At 51.7% G+C, this 14,442-nt stretch overlaps 1 long non-coding RNA gene across 1 annotated transcript; it reads left to right on the top strand.

Annotated features, from left to right (window-relative positions):
* The first annotated feature begins 3,906 nt into the window (after positions 1 to 3,906).
* LOC131403158 (uncharacterized) lies at positions 3,907 to 11,159 on the top strand. Its single transcript, XR_009219244.1, has 3 exons — positions 3,907 to 4,070; positions 10,663 to 10,762; positions 11,117 to 11,159. It is a non-coding gene; the product is annotated as an uncharacterized LOC131403158 (long non-coding RNA).
* The last annotated feature ends 3,283 nt before the right edge of the window (positions 11,160 to 14,442 follow it).

Raw genomic sequence — 14,442 nt, 5'->3', positions numbered from 1 at the left:
TAGTCTATAGCAAAAGAATAATGTATGATAATGTTCATAATAATGATGCACTTATAAGACAGAAATAAATACCTGAACCCACCCTCCTCCAAATGCAGCTTTCATCTATATCAAGGTAAATTAACCTGATGATTGAAACAAAGGAAAAATATGCTTTTATTTAATTACCTGAGTATTTCAGGAGAGTGGCTTAATCCCAAAATGTATTTTGGGACCCACATTACAAAGATCTGTCCAAAAGCTGCAGCCAGAGAGCATAATTCAGGCCACGTTTTTCTCTCCATGGGCCTCTCCAGGCACACAGACAATGGGTGGGCATCAGGACTGTAGGGATGGGGGTGGGGTCAGGCGCTGGTAAGAATGCAGGCTCCTAGGCTAACTGAGACACTTATAGACCCAGATCAGTTCCTGGGACTTGGTGTGCTCTCCCCACAGCCCCCTCAGAATTTCCCTGGAAGGACTCCCGGTGGGGTCTGCAGACCATCGCTCTACAGAACGCTGCAGCGGAGTGTGCTGTGTGCTGCAAGCAGAAGGCTCTGCTCCAACCGAGGCCTTCCTAGGGAGACTGAGGCTGGTGGGCCAAGCACAAGGGGACCTAAGGTACCCATTTTATCCAATTCTGGGCAGTAGAAGGGTCTCTTCTAGTCAAAGGAACTGCTGAATAGTCACTAACACACAACACCATAGATATTACGCCTCCCCTCTCTTCACACACACCCCCACACAGATCCCACAGGACACACATTTTACCAATACCCTCCCTCTCCACCCACAATGTGCTCAATCCACATGACGGCAAACTCAGACTTGCAGACACACTCATACCTTTATTAATTCATCAATTACTGGGCACCCACTATGTTTTGGGCGTAGACTTAGATACCACAGACTTGAATATGTATGAATTTGCCTCTGCCCTTGAGGGGCTGTCTCACTTGCTACCCTCAAAGTAATTTCTTTTTTGAAACTAGAGCAACATGTCTTGGTATACAAACCAATCCCAGTTAATATGATGGTAGGGAGTTTTCTGTTTCTTTCATGGCTTATAGCTCCATCTCCATTGGAATAAAGACAGATGCCTCACTCACCTCCATCCCTGAGCAGAAGTGGTGGGAGATCGCTTGTCAAGTCCACCCAGACAAAACCAAACAAAAATTACTTCATCAGGAATCTGGGCAGAGAGGGGAAATTCCATGGAGATAGTGCCAGGACAACTTAGACTAATCTCCATTTTCTTTTGTGGGGACACTGTTTAGGCTGAGGTACCTCTGTAGAACCCAAAGTGACAGTACGAGGCAGGGGGATCTAGCTCTTTATCTAACTATTTGGGGAAATTTAGATATGTACCCAATTCTCTCCTGATTTTGGTTTTTGAGGAAGTCCAGTTAAGTCTGAATTTGGCCAATGGGGGGGAGGTGGAGGGTCTCCGTTGGGCAAAGAAACCTTTCTGTCCTCTCCCCTCCCCAACAAAAATAGTAGCTGAAAGAGAAGAAGGTTCCTGCTGATCCCAGTCGCCTTTTCCTAGCTGTCTGGATGGCGCAGGCCAGGGTAAGGGGTTGTGGAGATGAGCTTGGGCCCCACAGAGGGCAGGGGACGTCGTTGGAAATTGGTGACAGACAAGAAAGAGGAGAGTGTTAGCTAGCAGGACAGCCCGCTCTTTCCCACAAGCTGGCCCCAGCCTCCTAAGCGCTGGGTGGGGGGAGGAAAGAGGGGGAGAAGGTCTGCTTAAGGTGCTTTGAAGGGGTCTTGTGGAGGGCAAATAGGGAAATATTTATAGGGGAAGTTGGTGGTGTGCGTAGGAGAAGTGTAGGCTCTACTTAGGATTGCTGGAATGTCTAGAGGATATTGGGTATCCTGTAAAGGGGTGTGAGGTGGTGTACTGAGAAATATTTGAGGAGGTTTGTAGACACAAAGAGGAAGGGCTGGAGGGGCCTATCGTTTCTCTGAGATGCATTTAGGGAATGCATTTAGCAGCACAGCCAGTAGAGTAGGTCTATCTCTGAGAGTGTTTCGGGAGGATTCCGCTTTTCTGCAACTGTAGGAGCAACAGCGACCCCAGTGCTCCCCCAGTGCTCCTTTCTGAGCTGTAGGTGTACCTGGGAGGGGGCAGGAGGAAACAAAGTAGGGAGTGGACACTTTGTCTCTCTCCTCTCACCACCATTGCTGGCTGATGTGCTCCCAGTTCTGGGCGGGGGAAGAATTGGTGCTGTGGAAGCTTCTAGAAAGCCTTTCCCTTGGGTAAGGGCCCTGAGACCATGTGGAGGCTGACAGAGAGAAAAAAGCTGCGCCAAGCACAGCCTTGAGAATGCCCTGAGACCTGGGGAAATCAGGCTGTTTGCTTCACCTCTGTACCGCTATTCTGGTAGTGAAACACAGGTCCCTGGGCTTTATCCTATTTTGAAGTGTCCCCCACCCCACGATCATGCAGCGATTATTCAGACATTCTCTAGTCTTTGAGTGCAGCACCAAATGAAAACCACTGGCCAGTGGCTTGCATCTAACCAAGGCGAACAGCATTCAGGCTCAGCTTTGTCCTAGAGTATGCTGAGGCGGGACCCTGGGGTGCATGAAACAATCTGGCTGGGCCTGATGGCCAAACTTGGGGTCCCCTGGAATGCACCCCTGTTGGCGTAGTGTTCAGGGATCTTTGGTGATAAGAGCAGGCCCATATTCAGCAGGCAGACAGGCTCCAGGTATCTAAGTCCTAGGATTTCTTAGCAAACGGGCCGAGAGTAGGGTGAATGGAGGGGTAGGGTACCTCAGGACGGGAATTTGGACTGCTCCCTGGCAGGCACAGCTGCTCAGCTAGGAGACTGCAGCTCGCTCTCAGAGTGCTCCACTAGGCAGGGAGAATCCAGATCCTGCCTGTGGGTCAGCGTGTGCTGCTGGGGATGGGACACCGCTTTATTCAGCTCTGATTCTCCAGGCCAGATGGAGAGCCAGGTCGGGAAAGCCCGGAACCTGAAACCTTGCTGGAGAGTGATCCTTCTCCTCGTGACCCCACCTCTCTAGGCGCCTGGAGATGGAACAGGGACAGGGGCGAAGGGCTTGCAGTTGGAGGCGCACGGGGTAGGGAAGGGGAGAGAAGGCGCCAGCTAGGGCCTCCATGGCTGAGTCAAATCTATGGGTGTTGCCCAGGCTAACGCCAGCTGGGATCCTCCAGCTTCCCCTACCTGGAACTTTGGTGCTGTGAACAAGTTCAAGAGATATTCCCATTTCTGCACGGCGAAAAAAGAGGTCCAGCCTCGCTCAGACGCGCGTCCCGTCTCCCAGTAAGAGTCCCAAACTTCCAGAATCTTACCCTCGCTGTTTGGGGTTGAAAATCAACTAGAGAGGTTCTTGCAGTCCTAAAAGATTAGGATCACAGTCTGGGAGGGATCAGAACCCGAGGAGCACAAAGACTATTCTGATGAAAGGAAGGTAGGGGTAGTCTCCAGTAATCTGGTTCTTTTTGAGGAGATGTCACCCGATCTCTTTTCCCGTCTTCGAGCCCTGGACCTGGTGCAATATAACTAGAGCCAAAATGGAAAACGTACAACCTACAAAACGAGTGAGGTTGGAGATCAAAACCACAAATGGCAATGGATTGGAGGTGGCAGGCGGGTCTCGGGGGTGGGTGAGGCAGCAAGACGCTGGGAATCAGCAGACATAGTAGTTCCTCCCCCCCTCCCCCCAATTTTCTGAGAGGAGGGGCGCCCCAATTGCGCTCTCCGGCTCGACTGGAGAAGCGGGAGGGGCGGGGCCGACGGGGGAACGAGGAGGTGACGTCAGACTCGGAGGAACCAATCAGAGGCTGGCCTGGGGAGGGAGCGTGAAAGGATGAATGAAAAGTCCGGAGCCGGAGCGCGCCCGGGCCAGAGCCGCGGCGGAGGCGGAGGAGACAGCGAGCGAGGTGAGAGGCCCGCTCTGCCCTGCTAGCCTTGGCTCCGCGGAGCCTGAGATCCCGGCGGGCGCCTCCGCCCGTCGCCAGCTGAGCCCTGGCACCCCGGACCCAAGGCCATGGTGCTCCGTGGGCGGGAATGTGCCAGGAGGACCGCACAGAGAGCACAGATGGGCACCCTGGGCTCGATGTAAGTGGCCTGGCCGGCTCGGGGCAGGAGATGGGCGAGCGCTTCGGAACCCAGCGTGCCTGCACGTCTGCCACGAGGGGCCGGCCGAGCCCCACACCCTCCTCGGGGCTCCCGGGACCTCCTGGACGATTCCCATTCCTGATCGGAACCCCCGCCAACCCCTATGGCACGTCGAGCCTCGGACCCCCGGCCATTTTCACAGCCCTGGGTGATTTCTGGACCTCTTTGTACAAAGCTCATTCTCGGGATGGGGGGTGGGGAGTCCTGCGGGGCCTGGGACTCAGCTCACCTGCCTGGCCCACCCTCCTCTCTCCTCCTCCCACTCTATCTCGTGGGTGCTCTCCTGGATCCCTTCCCGGGTGGGGTCTTTGCCCTTTCCTTCTCTCCTTGAGAGACTCGCTTGGGAGTCTCTGGGTTGCCTCCCACCCTACCCCCACTGGCTTCCCTCTCTCTTTGCGTTGCCGGGATTTCCCTGTTTCTTGCTGGGACGCCTTCGGGGTTTTACCCCCAGGATTTCGGTACCTGCTCCCGCTTTTAGTCGGTAGCTTGAATCCAGCCCTTTCCCCTGCACCAGCTCTGCTTCGCTTCCATCGCCCTCGCGAGTTGGGAGATGTGATGGGGCCGCTCCCCTCCTCCCGGCTACGACCCCCCACGCGGGGGCTCGGCTTCCTCTGAAAGCTAAGGCTCCGGCTATCGGATGCGCCTGGATCTTCCAAAGGAGGGCAGTGGAGACCCCATGAGGTTGGGGAGGCCTCCGCCTCGGTCCCGGCGGTCTTCCCGGGTAGCACGAAAAGCTCACGAGTCCCTCCTCCCCGGGACCAGCAGAACTCCCGCTTTTGGCTGGAAGGGGGAGCGGGGAAAACGAGCGTCGGAAGCTTTTGGGGTCCGGGAACGATCTTCGGACTTCGACACCACCGGTCGTCGCATCCTTTCCACGCCTTTTTCGGTCTCTGTCGTGTCTGTATCCTTGTGTCTCCGAGTCTTTTTCCGTCTGGGACTCCGTTTCTCTCTTCGCCCCCCACCTCCACCCGTGTACCCTCTCCCTAACCCCCACCGGCGGGCGACCGGGAGGCGGCGGCGGTGCTGGCGGCGGCGGCAGCCGAGGGACTGCGCGGAAGAGGCGGCGGCGGCAGCCAGGAGGCGGGGTTGGTTGTTATCTTTGGTTATCTAGCTGTATGAGTGGTGTGGAGTCTTCATAAAGCTAGATAACCGAAAGTAAAAATAACCCCATACACTGCGCAGAGGGACCCCGGGAAAGCTGGCCGCACGGGCGGGCGGGGGAAGCCTAAGCGAGGGGTTAGAGCCGCGAGGACCCGCGGGCCATGGGAGGCGAGAAGAGGACCCGGCGGCCCGCGCGCCTCCAGACCGCGCCTGTCGGGGCGACTTCCCACCCCCCAACCCGGTCCGCGCAGGTAGGAGTCGCCGCCCCTTCACTTTAGCCGGGTGCGATATCTTCCCCCGCCGAGTTGGGGGGAAGCAAGAAAGCGGCATTGTGGTTACCTCTCGGGATGGGGCCTTTTCCAGCAGGCTGCGAATTGGGTCACTGCCAGAGAAGCTGCTCCAAGGGAGAGATCTGTTGAAATCTAGTTGCAGGGTTATTCGGGCCAGTGCCTGGGGCTCCCGGCCCAGGCCTCTCCCGTGGGCTCCGGTGAACAGCTTCCCGCAGGCTATCCACAGCTACTGCTGGGGTGAGAGGGTTTGAGGAGGTCACCTGAGAACGCTGGTCTTTGCTTTGATGACTCCCTGAAGCCATATAGGTCTATGCAGCTTGGTTGGGAGCTGAGAATGGCAAAGTGGAGATAAATGCATGTAGGGCTGGAGGTACTGGGTGGGGGGTTGCTCAAGAAGAAGACAGCGTGGCTGGGAAACCTTTTGCCCAGGCTGGGTTCTGGGGCAATGGAGTGCAGAGTATTTCTCAGCTCACTTGTTTCCATATTCTTTCCTCCTTCCGACCCAGGAGCTGAGTCTGATGTCTTGAAAAGCTTCTCATGCCAGCTTTGTCTTCACAGACCAAAGGGGTTGAGTTGGGGTCTTTCAGGACACCCTCCCTTCCCACTCCATCCTCACTCTCTTGGAAATCATCTCCAAGAGCAAATGGCCTCAAGGGGCTCAAACACAAAGGAATTTGTAGCTTAGTATTTATGCGGCCCAGAGAAAGCGAAGAATTAGAGAGATTAATCAGGGCCTTTCCTAAAAGAATCCATTTATATGGCCTGACCTAAATATTTCAAGCAAAAGAGTGTTTAGGCGCAGTGGAAAGGAGGGTGGTCTAGAGTCACTTGGTAGAATAAAGTAAACGTAGCAAAGCTAGAGGTAGCCCCTCTGCATTTATTACCTCTCCCCATCCCATCCCCCACCTCCTGGCATTCCAGAACACAGAGCAGGGCAGGGCAGGAAGGGGTAAAAAGAGGGCAAAAGGAGAACTGGATGAAATAACCTTGTACTGACTCCAGTTTCCTGTGTAAATTTAAAATTTCCTCCCAGGAACTGATTTTATAGCTAGAAGATTATGATTCAATTATATGTAATATGGGGGAAATATTGGGGAACCCAAACTAAGACAATTGGGCTTCAGAGAGCCTAGTGTCCATATGTTTCCTTACTTCAGAGGTTGGAGGAAGGAGAGATTAGCAGCCTCTTGCTTTTTGAGCGGTTTGGAATTTGGGTTTTTTGGAGCGGGGCAATTGGAGACAGGATTAGGGAGAAAGGGAGCAGGTTTGGGGCAGGGGCTAATAATCCCTAACACCACACCATACTTCCTGGGAACAGCGCTCTGCCTACGTGCCTTTCTCTGATCCTCCAACACTGTAGCTGTTGTTAACCCCATTTTACAGGTGGGGAACCACAGACTCTAGTGAGTTGCTAATGTCACTCAATGGTTTCAAACCCATTGCTTTTTCTGATACTCTACACTTGCCTGAGGGAAGGGCTTGAGAGGGTGAGGTGGGGAGACCCGGATGGAGAAGAGCTAAGAAGGGAGGGAATCAGAGCATCAGGGGAGAGGGAAGGCCCACGGAGAGATGCAAGGCCTCGTTGTGAGCATGGGCTGGGGAGTTGCGACCTGAGGAGAAGGAGCACCAAGAAAAATAGGCCTTTTTTTTCTTTTTTAATTTTTCATGTAACTGGTTGGAAATGTGTATTTGGGATCTCCTGAGACTCACCCACATAAGACTTAGAACATATATTATTAACCACAATGGGTTTATATTATTATTGTTGTATCCCGTTAGGACATTTCACCACAGGATCTCTGAAGGAGAATACAGGGTCTGAGGGAACTGGTGGGTTGAGGGTTTACACCCTACAAAACAAGCAGCTCAGTGGAAAGGGGGAGTAGAGGCCAGGAGGAGTGTGGGGGTGAGGGTGTGTGTCTGCCTTATGTGTACATATGGTGTGTGCCTGTGGGGGTGGGGGTGGGGTTGTCAGGAGAATGATGCGTGACTGTTTGTGAGCTGTGTGTCTGCTTATGAGGATGAGAAACTGAGTGGTGTGTGACCTGGTTTGAGGTTGGATGTGTGTGATCCACGGTGGGCAGGAAGCTCTGGTGTGAGATTAGCGATGCCTGGCTATGTATGGGTATAAATCCACTAGAGGAACATACATTCTGGGATTCAAGGGATTTTACCAAATGCACACATCACAGTGACACCACTCGGTCCTGCCTCCTGCCTCCCCCAACCTTTATACCAGATAGTACCCCCTCCAGCTAACCCAATAGGAGAACTGACAGAATGGGGGTGCAGGGATGCTAGGTTGAAAGGGGCTCTGAAGGGTCTCACCAGTTACCAGTTAGGAAATTTCTTCCTTTGTATCATCACGCTTCTGTCTGTGCCCAAGAATTTTTACTTCTATTCTTCAGATCTTGCAACATCCACCTATTCCTACTGGAAAGCAAATTCTAAGCTGGTTTTTTAATCCATTCTCTCCTCAGTCCTTCATCCCAGTGCCCTCCTATTGAATTCTGAGTTCAGAAGTTCAAAGGCAATTTTCTCCTAAATGTAAAACTCTCTTAAAACTCAAGTTTTACATTGTCATTCACACCCTCACCCTGAGACAAATTTTTCCCAATTCTAGGAATGGAAAGGGTTTTGTTGAAAGGTCCTTAAAGTCATAAGAACTGTCACAATCAGCAAGCGTAGCAAGGGAAAGAGATAGAAAGAGCAAGTGCAACTGAACCAAGGTCGATGTTTAGGCACCATCATTTACCAGCTACGCAGATCTCTGAACCTCAGCTCAGATATTTGTATAATAGGGATAAGAATCTATATCCTCAGGGTTGTCACATGGAGCAAATGAAGAATTCTATATAAAATATCTTATAATATGTTATGATGCCCATGGGTAAGGAATAATTCTTAGACTGCAGAAGGGTTAAAGGCTACAGTTTGGAACAACAGTTTGAAAGCATATGACTGATTTCAGAATCAATAAAATCAAGCAAAAAGGACAGCTCTTTGGCATATTCTTGACTGAGGATTTCAAAACATTTAAACTCGAGGAAGTTCTTCCTTCTTTTCCAGCTTTGGGAGTTGAAGAGGGACTCGTGGGACCTGGGTAGGCAGTGTCTGAAGACTGGGGAGAAGAGGAACAGTCCTTGGGAAACCTGTTAAGGGAAGAGGCTAGAGTCCACGAGGCAGAATGGCCATCGTGTTTCTCTCCTTAATGGATCTTACAACTTATTGGTAAGAGTATTTATGATTGGTAAACAGACTTATGTAGATAGAGAAATATGGCATGTGTAATAATGCCACTCCAAGTTTATTCCATTAGACTTCTAGAGTTACTAAAAACACAGTTTATTAAATTAAAGGACCAGTTAGGTAGTGGGTATAATTAATGAACCAAATAAAGACCTGCCTATCAGCATGCAGACTTTTCTTCCTCACTGAGTGACTTTAGGAAGGAGTGTTTTCTCTCCTCTTGCCTCCCAGCCCCTCAACTCAGTTCCCAAGGTTGGTAACCCACCAGAGAAGCACAGGCCCCTCTGCATTCTTCTACATCTGGAAGATCTTCTTGAAGTCTGTACTTCCCAAGGTTTGGGAGTTGGAATACTCATTTATTTCTTCACCTCCTTCCCACCCAGTGTTCTGGGGACAGACTGACCTTTTCGCCTCCTTTCCTTTGCTACTGAGACCTCAGAGATTGTGGGGGTTATGGCACTGTCTCTTCCGGTGGCAGGGTTTGCCCACTTCCCTAGGAGATAAACGAATTTAGGTTAATGCTTTAAAATCATTGGAGGGAAAGAACAGACAAAACCATAAAAACATTCTCGGAGCTTTGAGGAGAATGAGGAGCAGGGTTATGGAAGGTAAAGGTGGGTGGTGCATATTTAGATAGGAGAGAGGTGAGAGAAAAGGGGAACCCTTCCTTGCCACCCAGGCTCTCCCAGGGCTCAGAGTGAAACCCGCCCCCTCCTCCTGCCCTAATCCCCCCATTAAGGCTGCTCTGAGTTTGTTATGACAGCGGCTGAAGGCAGCTGAATTGCTGTTTGCTGTGTCTGCTAATTGGGCTGAAGGGTTGGAATCTGGACACTGAAAGAGACCATTGTTGCTGTTTACCTTCCACAACCGCCTCCCTGGGGACCTTCTGGGTGAAGGGGAGCAGCATGCCCTCAGGGTCATTGCACCCATTCCCTGTCTCTGCATAAGGGACTGGGGTGGGGAGACAGGCCATCTCATTGCCTTGGGGTGGTTTGAACTTCCACAGCACAGAAGAGACAAGCCCAACACCTGAGTCGGTCTCTAGGCCAGGCCTGGGGCCATAGGGAGCTCCTAGGAGACGGGAGTCAATATGCTTGTCCTTCTCTTCTCTATTCATTCCCTTCTTCTACAGGGCCCCTAGCTTTGCCTCTCCCTCCAGATGATCAGGCTTAACCCCTGCAATTTTTCTTTTCTGCTTTCTTCCAAGCCAGTGATCTCAACCTGGTTATGCACCAAAATCATTTGGGAAACTTTTAAAAAAATACTGATGTTTAGAGCCAGCCCCAAACCAATGAAATCAGAGTATCTGGGAATGAGGCCTAGGCGTCGATATCATTTAAAAGTTCCCTCAGTGTTTCTAATGTGCAGCTAGGGTTAAGAACCACTGATACAGGCTCATCTCTGCCCAGGACACACACACACACCTGTGCACGGGCACATACACACATGCACCCTTCCCTGCCTTCCCTACCTTTCCTCCCAAGCTCCTGATATCTCTAATACTATCAGGCAGATTGTGTATCTTCACCTGTGTATCTTCTTCATCTTTATTACTAAATTCCTTGTAGGAGCCTTAGAATTTAGGGTGGAATTTAGAGGTCTGTACCCTGTCAACTACCTCAACCTGAGCTCTTCCCCAAGGGCAGGAATTATGACTCCATCTCCCTGTGGATTTCCAAATAGGATCCATATGAGGACTGAGATAATACAGACATTTAAGTCATTAGGGTTGAAGGAGTGAGAGGTTCAGAGTTTCCTTGACTCTTGTGCTCTCCCCCCCAAAGTAGTATTGGCAGTTTGGAGGTCTTCAGAGAGGAGAAACTTTCTTCAGGAATACATCTGCCCCTTTCTTTACTGTTTCCAAATGTTTCTGCTTCTTCTCTTTCCTTTAGCTTCTCACCTGGGGCGGGCAGGTGCTCCACCACCCTCTCGCCCTCTTTCATCCACACGTGCGCCAGAGCCACATCCAGCACCACGGACAGCTCCCAGGAGGTGAGTGAGATGGCTGTGCTGACCCCCTTTGGGAGGGTTAGGAGGGGGTCCTCTTGTCTGCACGGTCAGATATTAAAAACTCCAGATTTTTTAATCTGTGGGAGTTATTTGCAGGCAGATGTGGAGTCTCAGGGAAAGGAAAAGGCTGAGGGCAGTTGACATTCCATTTCAAGCAAATTGGGTTTGTCCTCGTTGGGGAGTCTGAATGAGAGAGGCTGCTCCAGCAGTAAGAAGGATGAATATTAGACTTCAGGGAGGATTTAACCTAAGCTCATGTAAGATACAAAGTGTACCAGTCAGGTAAAGCTAAAATGAGCCTTGGATATCATCAGCCCTATATCCCTCATTTTACAGATCCCAAGAGAGTGGAAGAGGTGTGACCAAGGTCCCTCAGCTGGTTAGTGGAAGTGCCAAGACTCAGGCTTCTGAATTCCAGCCCAGCCCTGCCTATTGTGTCTGATACCTCCTTTAGGAGTCTCCCTACCTAAGTTGGGTGGAGCAGGCCTAATGGTGGTAGGGAGAGTTCACAGGTTACCCCCATACAAAAAAGGACAAGATGCATATCTGGGCATGTGAGGTGTCCACACAAGCCAAGAAGTCTATCTGAGGAGGCCTCAGAGAGAAGTACAGGGGAAAGCATACCCTGCAGTAGCTGGCAAGCCCATGGGAGAAAAGGCAAGGGGGCAACAACCATCTGCCAGGGCACAGAGGCCAGTGGATGGCCACAAGGAGTCTCCAGAGGCCAGCAAGAGTCACGCAAACTGGAACGGGGCCTGGGAAAGGCCCTTCTGTGTGCCCAGGCCTGCTCCCCCAACACCGTGAGCCGGGAAACAAAGAGGCCATTCTCTCTAGGATTTGATGCCGCCATCTCCGGCTGGCAGTGCCAGGTGGTGGGGGCATTAGGGGATGTCGATCCATTATCCTCCCCAACTTGTAGGTCCTCTGGGGCTGGATGTTGGGGAGGTGGATGTTCCATGCTATGTTGCCATGGCAACCACCCCAACCCCCACCTTCCAAAACACAAAGAGAGACAGCTTTCACCCCCAACCCCCAAGAAGAACCTGGGTCTGGCTGGGAATCTTCCCTTGAGAATCCTCCTTTCTGAGGCACAAGCCATGGCACGCGTAAGCATCACCCTCTTTTCAGCACCCAGAGCTGAAGGTTTTGCCATCAGCAGGCCATACAGGCAGGGAGGCTGGTGCATCTAGAGTTTCTGTATAAGGTTGTGCAAGTGAGGTTGTGCAAGTGAGCACGAGTCCCTTGTACTTAACCCTCTCTCCTTGCAAGCTCTCCTGTCCCTCACCTATAGCCAAGGCCATCCTAGGCCTTCTCAGCTGAAGCAATGGGGCCTTGACCTTCTACTCTTTCCCAGAAGTGAGGGACACCCTGCTACCCCCAGCAAGCCTCCAGGCTGTGGGAATGGAGAAGAAGAGGGAGTCATTCCTGCCATCCTCCATCTGCACCCTCCGCCATTACTTATTCGGCATTCTGCCCCCTCCTTCCGCTCGTTAAGCCTGATTTGCATACATTTGCATAATACAACTTATTTGCATTCCGGGAGGCTCATGGTAGGAGCCAGGAAAAACGGGGAGGGGGTTTGTAGAAGACAGAAAAGGGGAGAGATTTTGTTTTCATCAAAGTGTGTGTGTGTGTGTGTGTGTGTGTGTGTGTGTTGGGGGGAGGTGGCAGGAAGAGGACAGAAATAAAAACTCACACTACTTTCTTTCTTCCCTTCTGCCCTCCCTCCCTGAACTAGACTCAAATGCCAAAGAGAGATGCCAAGGGGCCGGCTTTTCTGTCCTTTTTTGTCTTGCTTCCTCTGGCCTTGGCTCCCCAGCCTGGCCCCCCACCTTGTTGGGCTCAGGCTTCAGAAAGAAAGAAGCAGGGGTAAGAGGCAAGGCTGTGGGAACGGAAGCAGAGGAAGAGGGAGGCCGCCATCTTAGGTAGCTGGCGCCTATAAAATGGCCGCCTCTCCACGACTGAGAGGCAGCCCTGGTTGGTGGACATGGAGGGAGGTGAGACCATAAGGACTTTATGGCTGACCAAGAACACTGTTGAGTCTTCCTTCTAGTGCAATTGGGAAGAGAGGATGGGGAGAGAAGAAAAGAGGGAGAGATGAGGAAGGGCAGCCCCGGAAGAGATGCGAGCCTCACACAGGAGCAAGGGTGGTGGAGAGGCCTCCACGCTGGGCTTAGTTCCAGACCCCTTCTGAGCACCAGTGGTCAGAAGACTTGGAGGACTGTGGGTAATGCAAAAACTACAGGAGGAATCAGAATTGGGAGTATCAGCAGGAGGAGGGAGAGAGTAAGTTGTGGGCAGGCAGGATCATCTGCCAGTTTGAGGGTCTCTCTGGGGCCTATGAAGGGCGGCTGTGTACTTGAGGTAAAGCTCCAAATCTTCTCTCCTCAGCCCAGCAGTCCGGCTTCCATCTTCATAAGTCTGGTGAAATTGCACCTTCTCAGGTCACTCACAGCTTGCTCAGGCCTTGTGACCTCTGTGGAACATTTCATACTGATATCCATCCTGTCTTCTCCTTTGGCCTTTGGTTCTCCTGTTATATCCCTGATTATTCCTTCTGGGTTCTCTTCGTTGAGTCTGCTGGGTCGACCAGTTCTCCAGCCAATAGTGTTCCCCAAGGTTCTGCTGGGTCGACCAGTTCTCCAGCCAATAGTGTTCCCCAAGGTTCTACTATCAGCTTTTTTTCTTTTTTCTGTCCTACTCACCTTCGTTCACTTTTATCACTTCAACCATCAGCTGGAGTTATAAATGCTCATTTCATTTCTCTAGCCTTGACCACTTTGAAACTCCAGATTTGTACGCTAACTACTGCCTGTGGTCCTGCCACTAGCTCCCAGATCAGACTGGAGTGGTACATTTGATTGGCTAAGCCTGGACCACATGCCCAGGCCCTCGCTGCAAGGAGGGCTGGGAAGGTACCTGTGCTTTTGGCTTCTGTAGTCGCAGATAAGTGCAGCCTCCCTCCAAAACTCACTCATGAGGGAGCCATTCCCCAGACATAGGAAGGGCGTTCAGATGCTTACTCACTCCGCATCGGGCTTCAAGTCTTGCCCCATGTTCCTGCTTCCCTACCTCTATCAGTGGCAGCATTAAACTCTAGGCCCTGAGGTGCAAATCCTGAGCATTTTTTGCCCTTTTCCTTCCCCCTGGTCCAAGTCAGTCACATCAGAACTCATCACTTCCTCCTTTGTAGCACGTCTCACGTCCATACCTTCCTTTCCCTTATCCGTGCCTCCATGTCAGCCCGTTCATTCAACAGGCCTTTATTGAGTGCCTACTGTGGGCTGGGTGCTGTGCTGAAGAGGACGGTGGAATACAAAGCTGCTTTGAGGGGCTAGCAGTCCAGTAGGGGAGGCAGACACACAATTACAAGGGAGTGTGAAGACTGCGGTGGGAGCATCGGGGAGGGAGCTGTGGGCCACCTTATGGGAGTTAAGGAAGGCTTCCTGGAGGAAGCCAAAAGATTGATGACAAAAGATAAACGGAATAAAAGTGATAAAAGGTAAGCAGGGGGTTGTCAGTCTAAGGAGTTTGAGGAAGTGGATGGTGGAGAGTGGACAGCGTATGTGAGGGCAGGGAAGTAGGGAAGAGCATGGTGCATTAAGGGCCTAGAGTGTTCATCAAAGGGAGTCTGGGCTGGAGGAGATGGGAAGAGGAGGCAG

The sequence above is a fragment of the Diceros bicornis genome, chromosome 4 (assembly GCF_020826845.1).
Source record: "Diceros bicornis minor isolate mBicDic1 chromosome 4, mDicBic1.mat.cur, whole genome shotgun sequence".
NCBI classification, from domain to species: Eukaryota; Metazoa; Chordata; class Mammalia; order Perissodactyla; family Rhinocerotidae; genus Diceros; species Diceros bicornis.
This window is presented reverse-complemented; position numbering and strand designations above follow the sequence as displayed.